Raw genomic sequence first — 23,524 nt, forward strand, 5'->3', positions numbered from 1 at the left:
TAACTCTCTCCTTTTTATTGGCCAGGACTGTACTGTCTTCTAACACTGTATTTTTCTGGAAACTGCTTTTCTTAAAATTCCCTGGAATTTTTGTTTGTTTTGTTTTGTTTTGTTTTTTTGCAGCAAACCTCATGGAGTTTCCCCATATGCATTTGTGATTTAATATCAGAAGCAGATTGAAGGAAGGCCCTGTGTAGATTTCTTGGGCTCTTTCCTTGTGTAGTTTCCTTCTCTCTGTTAATTTACCCTGCACATTTCATCCCTATTCCTTGCTGAATGCTTATCTCCATTCCATCCTGAATTCGGATTCCATGAATATTTCAAGATATCCCCTCTTGTCAAGGAATCTCTAGGCATAAAAGCTGGACAAACATAGGAGACACCTCATTCTCTCCTGGGTCACAACACTGCCTTACCAGCTGACCAATATCTGAAAATAGTCATTCTACTTGCTGGGCCTGGTATTCTAGTTGTTTATATTAGGAGGGTAAATTCAGTCCCAGTTACTTCATAATAGCTGGGGAAAAGAATCTCTCCCTCAACCTTCTTCTAAAGATAAACTTCTCAACCAGGTTTTTAATGTTTTCATTGTTTATTTCATCACTTCTCACTCTCACCTCAACCTACACTAATCCGTTTTCCACTTTCATCACTCTGCTGACTGGTTTTGTCTAAGAATATTCCATGGCCTCTACATTCCCAAGCCACCTGGCATTTTTTTTCACTTCTCAATTTATCTGACCTCTCAGCAGGGTAAGGCATTTTTGATTACCATCTCTCTCCTTGGGAAAAAAATTAAATTAAATTAAACAAAAGCAAACCTTCCTTCTTTTTGTTTTCAGAGACTGGACCTCCAGCCACTTTGCTGACCACAGTTTTTGCATTCTATTCTTTCCCACCCACCTATTAGAAACCTCACAGCTTCAACCTAGGCCCCCCCCCCCCCACTAAGCTCTACATTTGATAACTTGACACTGCCCCCAAGAAATCTCAAAGGAATTCCAAAGGTGATATCTCAAATACAAAACATTTCAGTTCACTTGCTCCAAAACATGATGTTCCTCCTGAGTTCCCTATGTCAATAAATGATACCATCATTCATCCAGCTATGACAAAAAGGATAACCTTGACAACTGCCTCACTTTCGCTCCATGTCATCCATCACCAAGTCCTGTCAGTCAACTGAACCTCCTAAATATTCTATAAACTCATCAACTTCTCTCCCTTCCAACCTTTGATCAAATCAGCTTTATATCTTCTAGTCTATTGCAATACTTTACTAAGTGATCTTTCTTTATTTGCATTGGCTTCTATACAACCTCTTTTCCACACCACAGCCAGAATGATCTCAAAATGGAAGTTACTTTTGACAACAACCACTTCAGTGGGTTGCTTGGTATCCGATTGCCTGGTGTCCAATCTGCCTTTGTTCCTGTGACTCTATAGTCACCTAGCATCACCCTTCATTCTTCTCTACAAGATTTTATTCTTCTTTACACTCCCTAGGAATATCTTCTCTGTTCTCTGCTACAGACAACCAGTAAGTCCTGTTGATTTGATTTCCATAATGGTGTTTACATATGCCTCGTACATGCTCATGCACATTGGTTAGACTCACATTATCTCCCGTGTAGACTCATATTTGTATATAAATAACTTTGTAATTGATTCTATTATTTTCACTCTTTACTTACTTTAACTCAACCTAGATTACAAATCAAATAAATCTGAACTGTAGCTTCAATATGCCATTTCCATTGTTCAAAAAGAAAAAAATATATTAACAATTTCCTCTTGTCACTGAAGAAAATACAGACTCTTTATCCTGGTGTTTAAGTTTGAAGCAAATGCTCCTTCCTTAGTTACCCTCATCCCATTATACATGTCCTTTGCCTCCAATTACACCTCTCCCAGGTCTGTGGACACACTCAGCCTCCTATGCCATCCTTACCAATCTCGGACTTTAAAGTCCACCCGAAGAAGTGTCAGTAAATCCATTTTATTACAAAACTACAAAACCTACACGGCAAAGTAAGTCCCCCTTTACCATTCTAGGCCCTTTCTTTGTGGCAGTTCTTGTAACACTGTATTGAGTTATTATATAATTAATGACCTTCCTAACTAAACTGTAAAGTTTTGAAGGCTAAAACTAATATTTACTCACCTTTGCATTTCAATGCAGCTAAATAACTGCCACAAAGAATGCATTTAATAAATATTTGAAGAATGAGTTCAGTTAGTTAAAGCCATTAGGTGTATATTATTTTAGCTTACTTCTACTCTCTCATCCTTATAATTGGACAGTTAAGAATTAGAACTGACACCTTATGCTGGTATATACCTATGAAGATACGATAAAATATTTGATGAGGATTCCACCTCAATTCCATGAGGATTCCGTGAAATTATTTTCAAAAGGATAATTATTACAGTATGGTTTTAAAAGCCCTCATTATTTTTAGTGTTTTAAATATATTCACTCATTTAATCTTAACAATAACCTGATGAAAGAAGCATTATTATCTCTATCATAAATGAGAAAACTGAGATATGCTCAGTTCAAAAAGTATGCTCATGTCCTAATCCCTGGAACTCGTCATTGTTTACCTTATTTGGAAAAACAGACTTTGCCATTATAAATGAAAGATCTAGAGATGAGGAGATCATCCTAGATTATCCAAGTAGGCCCTAAATCCAATAACAAGTATCTTTATAAAATAAAGGAAGAAGTAAATTTGAGACAGGTAGAATAGGAGACAGAAAGAAGTTGAGGGGGACAAGGTTATCAGGGAGGCAAGGGTTGGTGCCCATAAGTCAAGGAACGCCAACAGCCACCAGAAGCTATATGAAAGCAAAGAATAGATTCTCCCCTAGAGCCAGAGGGAGTGAGGCCCTGCTGACAGCTTGATTTTGAACTTTTGGCCTCCAGAACTATAAGAAAATAAGTGTCTACTAATTAAGCCACCAAGTTCATAGTCATTCTTTTTATTTTTATTTTATTTGTTTATTTATTTTAGAGAAAGAGAGCAGAGAGAGACAGAGAATCCTAAGAAGCCTCCGTGCTCAGCACAGAGCCCAAAGTACAGCTCAATCCCACGAACCTGGGATCATAACCTGAGCTGAATTCAAGAGTCAGACACTCAACCAGCTGAGCCACCCAGGCACCCCTGTAGTCATTCTTTATGGCAGACACAGGAAACTAATCAAAGACTGTCATTTACAAAGTGCTATGCAAAATTAAAGAATGCCTGTATTTGCTATTATGTAATTTTGTCTTTTACTCTCTTATTCTAGACCTCTACATCATGCTCATATACTCTTTCATATAATATTGGATACAAGTCTAAATCATTTCAGTCTATGTGAATGAAGTTTCATCATTCACTAAATGGGTATTTTGGTATTGGTAAGATTCTTTAAAATTTATTTTGAGGCAAGCATTTTACATTTTGCTTGCTTGTTGTTTATTTAGAGAGGAGACAGAAGTGGTCACACATCTAAACACTAAGTCATCCCTCACTGCCAGCATATTGCCTCTAGGCTAAATGCTCCCAATTACTCCGAGCCTTTCTAATTGGCAATATTTTCCAAATATTTACTCATTATTCTGCTCTTCTTTTACCAATTGATTGGTTCTTTTGAGAGAGCACACTCCAATCCATATTCATAGGCAGACAAGCATTTCAGAACCCATTCTAATTGCTATCTTTGATATGCCCTAAGTTAGACTTAGTTTTTGTATACTATGTAAAGTATGTTGTTTGCTGGTTATGTGGATTGACCATGTTTCTTAGTTTTCCCAGTGCTCACTTAAACATAACTATCGAAAAGAGGAAAATCCGCAAAGATAAAAATGGGAGAGAGATCGATAGATAAGAAACTTTATAAACTTTTGTACAATGAAATGCAGCCAGAGAGAGGAGGAAGGTTTAGAATGGAATGTTCTAACACTGAAGCACATGAGAGGAAAGTTTATTAGACTCACTGAATTACAGAGATGTTCTCACGTCAGTGATGCTGCTTAAAACAAAGGGCAGGGAAACTTAAATGACAACATGAAGATGGAAGATTAGTTGGAAGTCAATATTTGGGAGAATTCATGTATTCTCTTCCTTCACCTTACTCCCCAAGTGGTAAGACCCAAACGCCTAGAAGCCCCGATCATAAAAATAAAGGAGGCTCTTGACTCAGAGATGCCAAGTAGAGACTTAAGGCAGAATCGGACATATAACATTGAAAATAGAGAATAAAGTAAAACTCTTGACGCTAAATGGTTGACTTCTAAGATCCACATCCTCAATCCTCAAAAGACCAGCATTCTGATATCTATGCTTTCCAGAGTTTCTGGGAGGGAAAATGGCATTTTAAAAGTTCCCCAGGGAAAAAGCAAACTCTTTTCCCAAACACACTTGATATAGACATTTCTTCCTCTCCCAGAACTTCTAGTTGTTATTGTGTTTACTGTCTTACTATTAAATAAAATGGATGAGTCAATGATTATCAAAAATTTAAGTCAATGATGCAATGGTGATAAAACAAGCAAACAGAAAAATGCGAACTTGGAAGAAACATTATTTGACAGCACAAAAGAAAACTTCTGTTTTCTCTATCCCACAAAAATTAAAGAAAACCCAATTCTCATCTACCTCAGAGGTACACGAAATACTTGCACACACAGAAGATAATACAGTTCTACTTTAATAAATATTTTAATAAATACTTTAATAAAAATAATAAGAACTACCTCTTGGAAGTTTAAACTATAATGGCTAAAATGAAAAAAAATAAATTCAAACAGAAATATTAGATGAAAAATCAAAAAGTTTCTTAGAAAATAGAATGGAAATATAGAAATTATGAGAGAGAAAAAAAAAAGATGAGACTCTATGAGATTCAGTATCAGAGGATAGAAAAGAGAAAATGGAACAAAGGTAATTAGCAAATATGGTGGCAAATTTCCCAGAACTGAAAGATGTCAGTCATCTGAATGAATGGACTGATTGAAAGCTCGGCAAAATGAATGAAATACACTCACTATTGAGCACATCAGGGCAGATGAAAATTCTAGGAAGAAAAGCCACATAAAAAAGGGAAAACAAACATCATTATTGTGTTCCTGATAGTTCAAAGGCTGATTGATAATTTTAGCAAAATGAATGATATGACAATATTAAAAGGATAGGGAGAGCTATGGAGTTTAAAGTGAGCCAGATCATCACCTATAATAATAGGATAGCAGTAAATAATGTCTAGATTTAATAAATCAATAAATATTACAAGTGTATTTGTAGAAATATGGAGGAAAGTACCAGGAAAATAAGCAAAACAGAGTAGAAAGGGACTTCCCCGAGTACCTGGTCAGAGAACTGCTAATGTCTTTGTATTATAAGTATTTCTGCGCTATTTGAGTTGCTATCTAATATGCATATTATTTTATTTTAAAATTTAACTTAAAAATCAGAGGAGGGAAGAATAAGTAACAATAGGAAGATAATGGATTATATGAATAAAATATAAGCATTCAAGATCAGAACTACTTTCTGAGTGATCACAGATTTTTAGGTTTCTTATTCCAATATTGCTTCCTCCAATTTCTCATTTGCTCATCAGGAACAAAACTTGGATGATGAGTCAGATGGTAAGGAATTCAGCAGCAAACACCAGAAAACCAGTCAAGTGTCTTAAATGAAATAGTGACTTTTTTTTCATATGACAGAAAAATCTAATGTTTAAAGGCATTATACAATTTTTGTAAGGGCATTATACTATTGAGGTCACCCAACTGTTATGATGGCTTCCCACTGGAACTTGAAGACAGACCTGTTGAAGAAAGAGAAAGAAGATGTACACTAAGGTTTACATAAGTAGCCTATCAGACACTCTGGTGACAATTTACATATATTACCTCATTTAGTCTTTACATGATACAGTCAGTGAAGGAACACCAGACTCTCTTCCCCTAATATGTGACCTTTTACAATTATAATAGCAAGTAGCTCAGATTCTAAGAAGTACAGGGAGGATGTTCCTTCATGGATGCATAAACGTCCATTTTTTTTTCCTTCTAAAAAGCAAATATGTAGTGCTTGCTGATTCAGCAGTGAGGAGTGTAGTATAATAGCATATTCAGAATTGTCTGTTCTTCCAGGAGGTCATAACCAAAGAGTAGTGGTAAGTGTCACAGAGAACATCAAAACCGCCAACTCCTAAACATTCTGCTGACACATGATGGGTGAATAGTGATAAACAATGAAAGTGTGGATATTTTAAGTAAATTTGAAAGTCTGAGTGTAAACTGAGTATAAACTGAAGAATCTGAAGTTCAGGGTAATGCTTTCATCTTTTCCCAGCTGAAGTTCATAATTTTCAGTAGAGGATGGTTTACAAGACAAAACACTGGTTACAAACATATAAATAACGAAAAGACAATGTTTAGTGCACATTTGCTTTTATTCTTCTCAATTAAACTCTTTTGTGGTAATACTGTTATCTTCATTTTATATGACAAACTGCAAGTTCTTATAGGATAAAATGGTAAAATTTGACCTTAGGTCTCTAATGTCAAAGCCAATGCCTTTAAGATGTTATTTTTAAGTAATCTCTACACCCAACATGGGGCTAGAACTTACAGCCTCAAGATCAAGAGTCACATGCTCTTCCAACTGAACCAGCCAGGCACCCCCAAAAGCCAGTGCCTTTAACCACTTTGCTATTTTATGTTAAAAACTTTCACTTTACTAGACCACAGTGGAAGCTAAGTTTGGTAATATACTGCCAGGATATGAAGGAATGTCTAATAACAATATGGTTGAGAATAAGAACAGAGAAAAAAAATTAAAAAAAAAAAAAAAGAACAGAGAGCAAAAATAGTAGCCTCTGTATGATTTTTTCTCTGAACTTACTCAGTTTCTTGTGATCTTAGAACAGAGTCTAAAACCCCTAGAAAACTGGTCCATTAAAGGTAAACATCTCTGTCCCATTTATGGGACTGAAACACAGTATGATAAATAGGGCTAAAGCCAAGGAATACTCCTCTGGCTGATGGCACACGGTCAGTAGGAATGTCCATATAGGGTCAGGGAGCAGAGAAAGTCTCATGGATAGAAAGCAAGGGCTGGATTGAGGTTTCATTGTTTGTGAAAGATGATTTAAAAAAAATACTTGCAACTCTCACTGGGCTACAGCTTACTTAAATCTCCATCTTGGGGGATGGGAGGAAGCAGAAACAGCCCTATAGCCAGAATCTGGACCAAGCTTCTATGACTGGAGGATTGAGGTAGAGAAATTTTCAAAATTATTAGACCACAAAGGATGAACACTGGAGAGAAAAACAAACCAATAAACACCCATATCAAATCATCCTACAAAGTCATTATTTTGATATCTGTGACAAAAATCAACACTAGAACAATAATTACCAACATCGAAAGTCGGGAGAAAGATTTAACCACATAAGAAAAAAAAAAAAAAAAAAACACAGAGCAATCTGAAAGGGACTTAAAAATAAATCTTCCAGGGGTGGTTCAATAGAAAATATCATTAGGTGAAACAAAAAAATTGTCAGAAATAGAATAAGAAAAGAATATGAAGAAGAATCAATTACAATTACTAGAAATGAAATAAAAGTGCTGTAAATGAACAGACAACATTTGAGCACAAAGAAGATGTAATTTAACTCTGTCATCACTCTACTGAATGAAAGAAAATACAAAATGCCTCCATTTTTGTGTTTTGGTTCTTTAGCACTATAAGTAGCACAGGGAGGGCGAGGCGCCTGGGTGGCGCAGTCGGTTAAGCGTCTGACTTCAGACTTCAGCCGGGTCACGATCTCACGGTCCGTGAGTTCGAGCCCCGCGTCAGGCTCTGGGCTGATGGCTTGGAGCCTGTTTCCGATTCTGTGTCTCTCTCTCTCTCTGCCCCTCCCCCGTTCATGCTCTGTCTCTCTCTGTCCCAAAAATAAATAAACGTTGAAAAAAAAATTAAGTAGCACAGGGAAAGGCATTTTGTTAATAAACCGAAATAAGCAGGAACATCAAGGCCTTGTCATGCAGAATAAAGATAACCAAAAGTTGAGCCCCCAAACTTCTGCCTCTTTTCAATTCCTTATTAAATGAGAGGATGAATGACATAAACTAGTGGTACCTGTAACTTTCTATGATTAACTGACAGAGCTAGGACTTCCCTGTAAATCTTTTCTCCATATATTTGAAAACACTACTTTTTATGAGATATTATAAAGACCAAAAATGTTTTACTGAATTAAGGAAAATAAGCTATCCCCCATGCCTGGGTGTTCTTTTTCCTCTTTATTCCAAAATATTTGCTTGCTTTTATGAAGATAGGATCTTCATCATTACCACAGTGGTAATGGAAGAGAGAGAAGTCTTTGGATAATAATTAGATTGCAGTTTTTTTCCACTTTTTTTCCTTGCTTTTTGAGTGCCTAAACAGTAAAACCTAGTGAATATGTCAATGTATTTCTTGCCACATTTGAAATTATTGTTATTATCTATCCCTGAATTAAATATTTTTTGTTTGCAATATAAAAAATTTTAATTACAATACAAATTATATGGTTTAGCCAAGTAGCAGTAAACGAAGAACTAATTTGTGTTCTTTCTGTACTTATCATTTGTTGACTAATTAGTTTCTCTACAAGACACCAAGTGACTGTTATAAATACAAACCTCCTGAGGATATAAAGGTTAATTTTGAAGTGATTACTAATATTCCAGTAACATTATAATTAATAGTTACATTTCCAATGCAGGAATCTTCTAAAGGACCAATTGGTAACCTCTGTAAATTAGTACAGATTGTTGGCATCATTTAGGATGGCTTTGCACTATTGCTTTCAGTCAATTGAGTTTCAGTGTGAGGCAGGATCAAATATTAAAACCATCATTATTCTAAAACCATGACCCTATGAGTGTGCATCTGTGTGTGTGTGTGTGTGTGTGTGTGTGTGTGTATGCATTTACAAGAGAGACACACACATACTGTGTCTGTGCATACTATTTATTCATTCTCTCAGTCTGAGCCCGAGCTATGATTGGACACATTTTTTTGAAAGTTTTATGGTTTTATTAATATAAACACAATGTGAACACAACTGTCTGTTCATTTTCTTCACTGTGGAGCCTGGCATTGGGATTGGTGACTCTGATGGCCAGCTGGGCTTCTCTTTCCACAATGGCTTTGTGGTTCTTGGAGGAGACATTATGAGCAATCTCTGGACAGTAAGATTTGTTGCACAACAGGAGGACTTCAAGTTCCTTGACTTTGTGGACTTGGAACTTCCAGAAGCCACTGGGCAGCACATGCTTTGTTTTCCTGATGCTCTTGTAACCAGTGTTGGGCATCAAGATCTGGCCCTTGTATCTTCTGTGCACCCTATTGTCAATGCCTCTGTGTTTCCACCAATTGCGTTTAATTTTGACATATAGGTCTGACTGGTGTCAGATGAACTTCCTAGTCCTCTTTTTAATTATCTTGGGCTTTGTGAGGGGTCTGAGGGTGGCCATGATGCTGAGGAGGAGATGGCTGCCACCTCCCCAGTCAGTGCTAAGGAAGAGGGCTGGACATCTTTTAAAATGATGTACTAAGTCATGGTGAAGAAGTGCATTTATGTAATGAACATGTATGGCTCTTGGGAGAGAATTTAAACTGTGGAATGAGAGGGTCACACAGCTTCTTTCACAAAACATTAATAGAAGAATGATTTTGAGAATAAATATGTATCTACTATACAGCTAGGATTCTGACCCCGGCTTCCATGCATTTACAAACAGGTCTGAGGAAGTAAAGGGTGTAAGATATTAAAACTAAGTGTTCTTTTTTCCACTAAAATTTCTGAAAGTCTTTAATTCTAAAATATCACTGATTGGATTTCACTTGATCTTTTCAGTTCTTAACTTGTGGCTATTGTTAAAAGTGTCACACTTAATATTTTTCTAATAATAGGTTAAGTACTGAAATTTTGTACTGATTTAAGTTTTAGCTATTTGAAACTATTTTCACAGTCACCTAATTTTACATATCAATGCACTCTCTTGAGCGGCACCTGGGTGGCTTGGTCAGGTGATTATCTGACTCTTGATTTTGGTTCAGGTTGTGATCCCAGGGTTGTGGGACTGAGCCTCACATCCACGCTGAGTGTGGAGCCTGCTTAATATTCTCCCTCTCCCTCCCCCCCTCTCCCACTCACACCTGTTCTTTCTCTCTCTCTCTTCCTCTGACCCTTCCTGCCCCCTCCCCACCACACACACTTTCTCTCTCTCTCTTTCTCTCTCAAGTTAAAAAAAATTCACTCTCTTGAGTGGGAAAGAAAGGAGTAAGTCAACAATTGTTATTAGAAATTTTGCATAATCTATAGCCTACCTTATCACTATCCACTGTTCATATTGATGTATCTTCAATAGAGGCAATGATTATACAATATTGCTGGTCTTTCCAGAAGGATGACTTCTCTTTTCTTCTAAGTTTTATCAATGGGTAAACTACAAATAAGAGAGAGAAAAGATTGATTATAAACACATGATTTAATTAAACCCCTCCTGGAATGTCTAACTGGCATCTCAAACCTAGTTAGCCCAAACTGAGTTTTCTGATAAACCACACTGAACCTGCTCTCCCGAAATCCTCCCCATCTTAGTTGTTGGCAACTCTAACCTTCTAAGTGTTCAAGTTCAAAACCTGTGACAGATTGGGTTCAGTCCCATTTCTAATATATCAGGTAATGCTCTTGGCTCTAACTTAAAAATATATCCAAGAATCCAACCACTACTGAAACCCTTGATCAAGCTTCTATCACTCTTACCTAGAGTGTGGCAATAACCTCTTAACAGGGCTCACAATTTATATCTTTGCCCTCCTCTTCTTTACACTCAATCGAGCAGCCGGAGTGACCTTTAAAAATGTAAGTTTGATTATGTTTCTTCTTTGCTCAAAATCTTCTGCGTCTTTCAAATTCATTTAAGAGTAACAACCAAAGCCTTTTTCTTTGACCTACAAGGCCCTACATGATCTTGGCCCTCATTACTTTTTTGAACTCCTCTTCTACTTCTCTCTCTCTCTCTTTTGCTCATCTGCTCCAAACACATGAGATACCTTGCTGTTTTAAACACCACCCAGGCACAGTCCTGTCTGAAGTTACTTTTCTCAAGTGACCACCCTATTTAAAATTGCATCCTGTCTTTCTTTCAACCCAATAATTCATATTCATCTTCTCAGCTTTTATTATTCTCTCCTTGGCCTTTAAGCCCAACAGGCTACCTATTTTATTTATCTCATTTGCTTCTGTCTCCTCCCATAAAAAAATAAGATTTAAGAGGGAAAGGACTTTTTTGTGTGTTTTTCCCTGTAAATAGTGCCTAGCACAGAGTAAATGTTCAATATTAAAAAAAATGTTGCTTTTTTCTCTCATTAGTTATATCCTTGTAGGTTTATGCCTTTTTTTAAAAGTTTATTTATTTATTTTAAGAGGACAGACACAGCACCAGCAGGGGAGGGGCAGAGAGAGGGAGAATCCCAAGCAGGCTCAGCGCTGCCAGCGCAGAGCCCAATGCAGGGTTTGGACCCACAAAACCGCAAGATCATGACCTGAGCTGAAACCAAGAGTCACACACTAACCACTGAGCCACCCAGGTACCCCTCAATATATTTTTTTAAAAATAAGAAACAGCATCAGGATGCCTGAGTGGCTCAGTCACTTCAGTGTCCGACTTTGACTCAGGTCCTGATCTCGTGGCTCATGAGTTTGAGCCCCGCGTTGGGTTCATGAGTTAGAGCCCAGTTGAGATCCCCTGTCCCCTTTTCTCTCTGCCCCTCCCCTACTCATGCTCTCTCTCTCAAAAATAAATATTTAAAAAAATTTAAAAATAAATGAGAAATAGCATCTACCTTACACATTGGTAAGAATGATGTTAAAATGATTCCCTTAAATGAATAAATAATAGTGACATTGGCTAAATCAGAGCCACTAAATGCATGATACAAGTGAAAGCAGCAATAATACTATCTGTTTTGGCCTCAAAACCAATGAAATATATATATTGTGATTTTAGATAGTAGTGTATATTTTAATGTTTATCCCTCAATTTCCCATACCTGGTCACTTTATTGACACTATATGTTGAGTCTTAAAAATATTAAAATAGGGGCACCCTGGGTGGCTCAGGAGGTTATATGTCTGACTCTTGGTTTCGGCTCAGGTTGTGATCTCATGGGTTTGTGGTATCGAGCCCTGCATTGGGCTCTGCTGACAGTGCAAAGCCTACTTGGGATTCTCTCTCTGTCCCTCTCCCGCTTGTACTCTCTCTCTCTCTCTCTCAAAATAAATAAACATTTAAAAATATATTAAAGTATATTAAAATAAAATTTAATACAATATCAGTGAGATTAGCCAATTTTATTTCTATTGATAGAATACCAATCTTTGATCACTATAATTCCTTATTTCCATGTTTGTAAAATTAATTTTAAAAGTAAGAGCAAAATAGGCAGTTCTTTTTGCTTATTTTCCACCGTAGTGTCTCCTTTTTTGATCAAAATGTGGTTATGTCCCTGAGCTGATGTCACATATTTGAATATGATGTGCCATTTTTACCTCATGGAAAAGTACTATACAGATAATTCTCCCTCCACCACCACAATCTGAAAACAGAAAATTATGCCACTGTCCTTTCAAGCATTTTGGACGAATGGCCAGTATTCTGTGCAAAGTCCAGCCACCTTGACCTCCCTGAACTCTAACCTTTGTCTGCTCATCTCAGCAAGATCATTGGATTCTGTGTAGATTTCCCCCTCTAAGTTTCCAGAATTGTAATTTTTACTTGATTGTTTCCTTTCTCTTGAGGATCACTGTGTGGCACTGCCATTGTTCAATGTCAAAACCTATTGTTCCTTATGGTGTTTCTTATTATTTATGGGCAGAGAGCTAAAATTCCTGTTATTCCTTCTTGGTTGGGGGTAGAAGTTAATCATTAAGTTATTAAAATACAGGTGACTGTCATCTGCATATAGACACAGTAGACATGTGAGTCAACAAGGGTTGGATTTATGAGAAGCCCAAGGGCCAAGGGATGTGTTTAGTGCTGGAAAACCCAGGAATCTTTTTCAAAGTGACATATTGAAGAATTATGTGTAGGTTTCCAAACATCAATGTGCATGCCTTTCCTACAGTCTTATACATCTCTTGCCTTCCCTTTCATTACACATCTTTTTTCTTTTGTTTAACAGGGAGCAAATATTAGGCTATGTCATATATAGAAATATAATTGTCACTCTGACCATATATATGTGTAAAATGTGAAAATAATTTGCTGTCTCATGTATATAAAATGGAACCCTACTTTCTTTTTCTTATTCTCTTTTAGTATTAGACTGGATACAGAATAGTGAGGCTTAAGTAATATATTTACAGCACTTTGAAAGCTGTAAAACCATACATAAATGCAATGGATCCCTTCTGGATTAACTGGCGCTTTGGTGTTTCTTCCAAGCAAGGCAACAGTGTGCCATGCAATTCTTGGCATTAGGAGTAAGCTTCTTCTGTATTTTAGACAATCCAAACACTTATTTCAAAGTATAGCCTCTTCTCCTCCGTCCCCCAGCAAAAGCCATTCCAGTTTGTCAGAATCCCCTGTGACTCGGATGTTCTGTGTAAAGGAAAGAATTCTCTAGTGACTGTTCAGCTTTAGAATCCCATCACAAGGACAGCAGGCATGTCCGCAGTTTACAACTCTTTTATTAATAGCGGGCATGTATGCTTTTTTGTTGACAACTTCAGTATTTAATTCTACTTGTAAAAAATGCCCTGTTTTTGTTTGTTGTCATAACCCTTCTAACAAGCCAACTCCCATTTCAAATACTTTAGGTGAATGTGTTTTCTGGAGTGTATTCCCAGTTGCAAGGGGGAAAATGGTGAAAGCAAGAATAGAAAGAAAGATTGTATTTTGTGTGAATAGAGGAGTTATACTTTCTCTTGTGCTTACAGGTCAGTTGGAAGCAGCAATTATCTTCATTATGTTACAAAACAACTCAGAAGTAAAATTAACCCTAAATACAAGAGGGCCAGACACAGTTTAACAGAAAATCCTGGTGAGGCTAGAAGGGAAAATATACTTTTTCTCAAAGTGGCTACCAGGGGGACATTTACTAATAGGACACCGTAAATGGCCAGGCAGTACAATGATTCTTTTTTAACAGAGGGCTGCTTTTCTTGTAGTTCTCAGGCTTTCAGAACTTTTTTCCTTTATTTTAAGGTATGGAGATTCTTAAAAATTTCCATGGACTGAGTATCTCAGAGAAGGTAGTTTTAGCAGAGCATATTCACCGCAGAGGAGAGCAAACCTCCAGCATTTCATTATTATCCAATGTTGATTATTTGCTTCTGTGTGTTTGTTTTGGTGACTAATCAGAGCAGGTATCATTAAAGTCATAGAAATCATATTAACATAAACTATAATTAAGTCATTAAAAGCAACCAGTTTATATGTAACAAAGAAGTCAAATCTATATTAAAAAGCTACGTTTTGATAGCTCACAACCACTACAGTTATAACTTTCAAAACCCAGAAGACTTTTTCCTCAACCCCTAACAAAATCTTTCTGGAAAACTCTTAGATTCCCTATATAAATTTCACAATTACTTGAAATAGAGTTCACTTGGGTTCTTTACCCCTGGCCTTCATTCATCCCTGGAGAACTTCATGATGGCACTGTGGCCATGTGCTATGCCGGTGATGTGGCCCTGCCTTGGAGTATTTTTCTTCTTGGGCCATCCTGGGCCCTCAGTATGCTAGAGCTTCTCAGAGATCTCTGTTAGATTTGGTAGAAGATGCTGTCTCCACAGCTCTGTGTTTCTCTTTGTCTCTTAGACTCCAAACTAATAGTAGATGTGAAAACAGCTCCCTTGGCTTCTTTTCTAACTAGACTTATGGCTGACAAAATTCTAAGATGATTCCAGAGATTCCTGCCCTCTGGTGTGCCTGCCCTATATAATCCCCACCCTGTGAGTGTGGGTGGGACCTGGGAATAGGATGATGAGGAGATTTTTGCAGAGGTAATTAAAGTCCAAAATCAGTTAATATTGAGTTTGTTAAAGGGAGATCACCCTGAATGGGCCTGAATTAATCAGGTAAGCCAATTAGGAGATTCTAGAAGTCTAAGATTTTCCAAGACTGGTCTGCAAGAAGATCTGGTCTACAATCCTCCATGAGTTCTACAGCTACAAGAAACTGAATTTTGGCAATAGCAATGTGAGCTTAGAAAAAGATCCCGAGCTTCATTGAGACCCCAGACCCAGCCAACACCTTGATTTCAACCTTATGAGACTCTGAGTAGAAAACCCATTTAAACTGTGCTTGGATCTCTGACCTACAGAAACTGTGAGATAATTAATGGATGTTGTTCAAGCTTCTAAATTTGGTATAATTTGTTATGCAGCAATGGAAAACTAATATACCTCTCTTCATTCATAGGACCTTAAAATCAATCAAAGGGGGGATACTCTCTTAATTTTCCACTTTCTAGACTCCCACTTTCTACCTTCACACACACACACACACACACACACACACACACACACACACACATGCAAACACAATTTTCCTTTTTGTAGCCCAAATTAAAACATTAATGCTCAACAAGCATTATCAAATATCAATTTGGGTCAGGAGACCTAAAGAACCTCACTCCTCCCATGTAAATCTCAGCCAAATCCATACAGGAATGCATGTAAACACAAGCACACACTTCAAGGTAGACTCAACCTGGCTCATCTGTCACATATAGATAAGGAAACTGAAAGTGCTAGTTATTCTGAACAAGAATTAGTTAGGGGTACTAAGTGCATGCCACTTGTCATGACACTTGTTCTTATGCCAGAAAATTACACTACCATTTTTTTTCCCAGTAAGCCTCAACAGAGGCTCAGAATCTTTCTCAGAATCTCAGTCCTATTATCTTCTACTAATTTATTAGAAAAGAAGAAATAATATTTATATTAAAGTTAAGGATTTCACATGTATACTCATAAAGAAAGAGTAGTCAGTAATTCCCAGAAAGTATTTGTTACCTCTTTCCCACATTTATTGAACACTGAGTGTGTGATAACGCCATATTAGGCACCAAGAATATCATGATGGATAAGCTATCCAGAATATTTCTGTCCTAGAAGATGCATGCTATTTTATTGAGCTCACATATGAATTATTTAGCACTCAAATATATTTTATTTCACAAAGTGTGAATAACTCCTAATATTTATTCTACTTAGAATGTGAACTGGGATGATGGGTGGCTCAGTCGATTAAGTGACTGACTTTTGATTTCAGTTCAAGTCATGATCTCACAGTTTCTTGAGTTCAATTCCTGCGTGGGCTCTGTGCTGACAGCATGGGAGCCTGCTTGAGATTCTACTTCTTTCTCTGCCCCTCTCTTTCTTGTACTCTCTCTGTCTCTCTCAAAATAAAAACTAAACTAAAAAAAAAAAAAAAAGAATGTGAACTAATAGGAGTCCTTGAGGAATTATGCCCAAATTCCACAGAGTGACTATACATTATCTCTGGTAAGCTATTTGAAAGGGAAACAAGCAGTTTGAAACCAGATGGGTTCTCAAATTCAGTTCTCTGAGTGGTTATATCAGGATTAAACTTTGAGGACCTATATCTCTAGGATAGGTCTCTGGTCCTCAAAATAAATGAAAGCTATAGATATATCATTAAAGTAACATTTGATTTCAAATTGGCAAAATTGAATTAAAAAAGAGGTGAGGTAACCATGTTGATTTCAAACAGCCTGGTTTGCAGAGAGCTGGGATATCTCCACATTCTGGGCTCTATCAAAGAGAAAAAATTAAATAAGGCATCTCATCTGGTAAACTAAAATTAAACAACTTCTTAAAAAGCCCTCAGTAACAATAACCAAAGCTCACGAGTGGGGCACCTGGGTGGCTCAGTTGATTCAGCATCTCACTTTGGCCCAGGTTTATGATCTCCCAGTTTGTGAATTCCAGCTCCACATCTGGCTCTCTGCTGTCAGCTGGGAGCCTGTTTGGGATCCTCTGTCCCTCTTTCTCTCTGCCCCTTCCCCACATGCATGGGCTCATTCTCTCTCTCTCTCTCTCTCTCTCTCTCTCTCTCTCTCTGTCAAAAATAGACATTTAAAGAAAACACTAAAGGAAAAAAAAGCTCATGAGCACACTGGCAGGCTTGAGGTGCAAACAAGTGAGAGAGGAAGGGACACACCTGAAGGAAAGCCTTTAACACCAGAGAGAAAGAAGTAATGCAAGTTGATGGAAAGAAAGGCAGGGACACAGAGAAGTAGAGTCTAGATTTTCTCATCCTTTGCACTGCAGACACTCTGGGCTCATAATTCTTGGTTGTGGGGAGCTGCCTGTATCTTCAGGATGTTTAGCAACACCCCTGTCATGTACCACCATAGGTAGCAATATCATCCCTCCTATTCTAAGTTGTGACACCTATAAATATCACCAGACATTGCAGATGTTCCCCAAGGTGGGGCCAGATCACCACTGCTGAGAATGCTGCTACAGGTGTATAATGTAGCTAACTAACATGGAAATCCTTGTTTTGGGAAGCAACACTTATGAATGATAGTTCATGATAGTTTTTGGGAAATATTCATTCTTTTCTTCATTGAACAAATATTTGTTGAAAGCCTATTATGTGCTAGGAGGTGTTTTAAGTGATTGGGAATCATCAATCAACAAAAGAGATAAAACTTCCTGGTCTCAATAGACATAATGATTAAGTAAATGAGAAAGTGCATATTAGAAGGGAAGAAGTGCTAAGGAAAAATAAAGCAGGGTAAGGAGGATTAGGAGCATTGGAGTGGGGCAGGGAGTTTGCACTGTTAAATATGGAGATGACTGGACTCTAAAACTGTTAGATTAGGAAAAACTTGAAGAAAAGAACCATATTATTTTCTTAATATCCTTTATAGAGCTAATAGAGTGGTACCTAGTAGGGGCACAATGTATTTACTTAATTCATTAAGTGATTATTTATTGAGGCGCAGCTGATTTTTCAGGTGCTAAGCTAAATGCTGAGGATACGATGATGAGCACAAGAGACATGTTTCTTCACTCAGTGCATCTGCATTTATGAGAAAGCTGTCTCAATAAACTGTAGCTTGAAGAATTCTATAAAGAAATGGCATATAAAGTTATGAGACATATATCAGATGGACCTGACCTAATGAATGAGGGAAGGTATTTGTAAGTAAAGGCCTCCATGAAAAGAAATATTTTAGTTAAGTCTGCAACAGGGAAAGAGGTGCAGACAAAAATTGCAAATGGAAAGAAGAGCATATGTGAAGAATCAATGGTGACTGGAACTTGGAGAATAAGGGAGGTATCATGAGATAATATGAGGAATACAAGGTAAACTTCAGCTACATGGTGGAGACCATGCTATAAATTTACCTCTTTATGGGGCGCCTGGGTGGCGCAGTCGGTTAAGCGTCCGACTTCAGCCAGGTCATGATCTCGTGGTCCGGGAGTTCGAGCCCCGCGTCAGGCTCTGGGCTGATGGCTCAGAGCCTGGAGCCTGTTTCCGATTCTGTGTCTCCCTCTCTCTCTGCCCCTCCCCCGTTCATGCTCTGTCTCTCTCTGTCCCAAAAATAAATAAACGTTGGAAAAAAAAATTTAAATTTACCTCTTTAGGAAAAACATAAAGCCAATGGCATGTTGTAAGTGGGGGTGGGGATATGACTCATCAGGGTTACATATTGAAAAAAGGAAATCTAGCTGTAGGGTAAATACCTAGTTTGAGGAGCACAAGATGGGATGGAGTGTAAATAAAGACGCATTTTGGCAGAACGAAGAATGACAATTCTTTGGTTTAATGAGTTGGCGGTTGTCCTGTGGAGAAAGAGATGGATTCAGAAAATTTTAGAAGGCAAAACATGGTAGGAACTGGTGATCAACTGGATGTGAAGCTTAGGAAAACAACGATGTTTTAGTATGAACTATATGTAAGTATTTTGGGGATTTCATTGGAAAAGTATCTGACTTGGAGAAGTTCATTGAGTTTCAAACCTATTGAGGGCTGTTTCTGAGATATCTAAAGGAAATGTTTAGACAGCATTGTATACGTGGACTGGGAACTCAAAGGATTGCTATGACTTGAGGATATATATTTTTGACCCTCAATTCAAAAACTGATGAAAGAGGTGATGAGAAAAATACTACTATCAGTTTCAACAGTGCCATTTAGAAGGTGGTAAAATAGTCCTTTTAGAAGGATGCCCAAAGGGTTTGTCCCACTTCACCTGGAGAAATGTTTGTCTCAGGCACAAACTAGGCCACATGGCCTATGGAAGTATATGACTAACAGCATCATGCTTTCTTCAAATGCGGTCTGCAATGGCTTTTGCCAAAGCCAAGGGTAGAGGAGAACCCAGAAGTCTGAACCCACAGTCAGCCTTTGTTGTTGGCACTCCTCAGACTGTGAAGGTAGAACCAGTCTTTTTTATCAAGCCACAAATAGATGAATAACAGTCCTTTATCATATATTAATACCAGTTGAAAACCATATACATAAATGTATTTAGTTTTGAACTACAACTTTGTTTTGTGTGTGTATACATACACACACACACACACACACACACACACACATATATATTACATAAGGGTCAAGATTATTTATTGCATTGTAAATAGCATACACACACTACACTGTTTCAGTGCTTTCGTTTTTTTGTTGTTGTTGTTCCGTTATTAAATATCTAATTTAGTTCTACTCTTTTCCAGAATGTGAAAATTGTTGGAATTTGACAAGCTTCCCAAAACTAATGGAAATTGTGCCAGGGTTGATAGAGAAACGTTTCACATGTGAAGAAGCTAAGGAAAAGAAAACTCACAATTTTTAAATAGTTCCCAGGAGGTGGTAAGAGAAGAGAGTTTATGAAGATACATGTGATCACCACATTAAAAAAAATTATAAATAACAGCTGAGTCCTTATATTTAAAACAATACTTATAAAGACATGACAACCTTATCATAATCTGAATGGCCAAAACCCAAATTGGAAATAAAATGCCAGAGCCTAATATTCACTGCGTACTTAAATAGCTTTACTTCCCTTATGGTGAAATAAGTGAATGAAGGAGAGCTCTGAGTCAAGGAAACAAGCTGAATTGTTATATAACTGACACTTTGACCTCCTGCACACTTGTCAATATATGCAGTAGCTGTATTTTTTTGTGTGTCTTTTCAAAAATGCAGGGCGCCTGGGTGGCTCAGTCAGTTAAGCGTCTGACTTCAGCTCAGGTCATGCTCTCGTAGCTTGTGAGATTGAGCCCCACATCGGGCTCTGTGCTGACAGCTCAGAGCCTGGAGCCTGCTTCGGATTCTGTGTCTCCCTCTCTCTCTGCCCTTCCCATGCTCAGACTCTGTCTCTCTCTCTCTCTCAAAAATAGACGTTAAAAAAATTTAAAAAATGCAGTCATTCTTTTGAAATTCACTTTACATGTTTTAACTAAATATAGTCTTGTGATCTAACTTAGCCTCTTTGTAATCACAAAATATATTTAACAGTATGCCCAAAAGAATATTGTTCCATGACCGTTAGACATACTTTAACATTTTATACTTAAATTTTTCCCCTCACCTTCAAATGTTTTCTAATAATAACTTATATACTGCTTTACATTTTTAAAGTACTTATGTGTATATTACCTGTTTTTCTTGAAGACTTTATTTTTCATTATATAATACATTTTCTCTAATAATTTTATGAATTCAAACCAATCCAATACCAATTACCAATGGATGTTAAGTGGCTCTTGCACATTTGATTAGAAAGTTCCTCTAGAACAAGGATGTTGAAAAGAAAAAAAGAAGAAGCTGTAAGAAGAGCTTTGCTCTGCCACAAAGTCAACTGTTATTTAGTTTCTCTGTTAAAACTCTATCTTTCCACACATAATTTAAAAACTTTTGACAAGTGGAATGAGAATAGAAAAATAAAGTAGGTCAGTGGTATGGGAGAGAGGGTCAAGAATGACTTAGGTATACGTGGGGAGTTAGGGTATGAAAATGTTGGCATTTAAAGATCCTTAGGGAAATAATGGACTGTTCTACAGATAAACGATGTTGGGATAATTGGCTATCTATTTGACAAAAAATGCAATTCTGCCTTAAACAAAACAGAATACATTAGAGGTTGATTAGAAATCTAAATTTAATACCATAAAAGGAGAAAACTATCTCTGGTAGTACATCACACAGAAGCGATAAATGTGTTTTCCTCTAGGGAAGGAGACTGCATGGCTGTGGGTCAGGATGTCAGGGAATTTAATTGTCACTTTATAGCTTTTTGCATGGTTTAAATTATTTACCACTATTTGTATTGTTAAAACAATAAAATAAATACTCTCGGTAATGCCGCTTTGGGAAATTAATCCCATAGAAATAAGACAAATATAAATAACATGAACCTATACAGGTACTAGAAGAAATTTTATAACTGTAGAAATGGATAGGACTTTCTAAGTATACTGTTAATCTCAGAAGTGATACAACATAGGCTGATTCAACTTAATAAAAATGCAGATTTTTTTTCAGTTGGAAAACATCATTAGTAAAGTTAAAAGTAGAACAACTCATTGGAAGAAGACCTTTGCAACTTAAATAGAGCTTGCCTTATTACTTGGTAAGGTACACTGAAGAATCTAGAGAATTGATGGAAACCCATGCTTTGGAAACCAGATAATGAGGCTATCTCTTCACATCCAGCATTAGGAGTTTGTGGCATTCTTTTTAGGGTATTGATAACAATGGACTTGTTCCTAATTGCTACAGGGTTCCATGTTTCTCCATTCAAATTTCAACCCCCCCAATATCTCCCATTATGATAGGTTCAGCCTAACATTGTGTCTCTCTGTATCAGTGCTACCCATGAGAATTGCCCATGTGATAATCCAATATGGTAATTATTAACCACTAATGACCTTTGAGCATATGAAATATGGCAAGTATAACTGGGCAGAAGAATTTTAAATTTTATGTAACTTTATTAAATTACATCTACATAGCCATATGTGACTAGTGGTTAATAAAATGAACAGTGCAACTCTAGACTAACTATCAATAGGCAGGATAGCAGTTGATGTACAGTTTTGTAGGAAAGATAAATTCAATCAGGAAATTCTCAACAAGGGATATTGCTATGAATTTGGTTTGCTATAGATAGACTTATTTGTACTGAAGGGGGAGATAAAAATTATAATAATTGATACCCTCTGCCAAGTACTCAAATAATTATGTTTTATGTGGATTAATTTAATTAATCCTTAAAACACCTATTAGGTAGGAAGTGTTGAGAATAATCTTTGTAAAACTGAGAAACTTAGTGACTTACTCAAGTTTACACAGTTACTAAGAGACGAAGCCATTATTTTAATCCAGGCTGTCTGAGGGATATAGGTCTCTATCTTCGTGCTCTAAACCGCAGCTGTTTTTTAGTAGGCCTGCTTGCAAAGACTTCATTTTGAGACACCTCTTTTCTACTCTTCTGTGTATTTCCTAGATGATCTTAGCTATGTATTAATACTTAAAAAGTGAGACACAATGAAGATGATTGAAACATCAGTTCCTTTTCTTTTTGGATATGTCTTCATCTTTTTTTCTTTCTTTATACTTTAAGAATCTTATCTTGAACATCCTTAGAAAGGTTGAAAATATCACATTAATGAAAAATGAATACCTCTGAGTGTGGGTATGGAGTACACATTTTATACCACCTCCTGGTAGCGTAACTTTAAAGAAAAACTGGCATTACAATGCTATGGAAACTTCCCCATGTTAGGAAAAGTGCAGGAAACAATGAATTAATTAAAAAATAAATCCCTTAAAGTGCCAAGATACTGCATCTGGTTAAACACAGAAATGAAGAGAGTACTTTATATTCCTCGTTAGCATCTTACTTTGTAAAACCTGAAATCTTGAAGAAGATTTAAGTAATAATATGTACTTTTAAAAGAAAGAAAAAATTAAAAATTAAGCTAAATATGCAACTTAAGGATTTTGAAGGGAAACAAAACAAAACAGCAGAGTAGCCCAAAGAAAGCAAAAGAGTAGAAATAAAAACGTGACACAAATTAGTAACAGAAAATAGATTAGATGGCATCAGTAATTTTTAAAAAAAGCTGTCATTTTTAGAGGCTAATGATACAGACAAAGCTCTGGAGACAGTGGTCAGTAGAAAAAAGGCAAGACATAATTTAGCAACAACAATATTGAAAAATAAAGCAACATTTAAGATAGAATAAAAATTTTAAAATACGTAAGAAGTACTATGAATAATTTGAATTTTTAGACAAAATAGTCATGATGGCTCAGTCTCTGGCGATGGCAATCTCTAAATAAGTCACCTTTTCCTGTTCTCACTTAGTTTGTCTTCATTAATATCTATAGTATTGAACTCCAACTATTACCAGTTTCTATATGATTATTACTTTTTTGAAACCCAGAGATTATTTTATATCTTACTGGGT

General features: G+C 36.8%; 1 pseudogene; it reads right to left on the reverse strand.

The window, feature by feature from the left end:
• Positions 1-9,086: 9,086 nt before the first annotated feature.
• LOC121040078 (60S ribosomal protein L32-like) lies at positions 9,087-9,524 on the reverse strand (annotated as a pseudogene).
• Positions 9,525-23,524: the final 14,000 nt, after the last annotated feature.

Source organism: Herpailurus yagouaroundi, unplaced genomic scaffold (assembly GCF_014898765.1).
Source record: "Herpailurus yagouaroundi ecotype Mexico unplaced genomic scaffold, PumYag 182, whole genome shotgun sequence".
Classification (NCBI taxonomy): domain Eukaryota; kingdom Metazoa; phylum Chordata; class Mammalia; order Carnivora; family Felidae; genus Herpailurus; species Herpailurus yagouaroundi.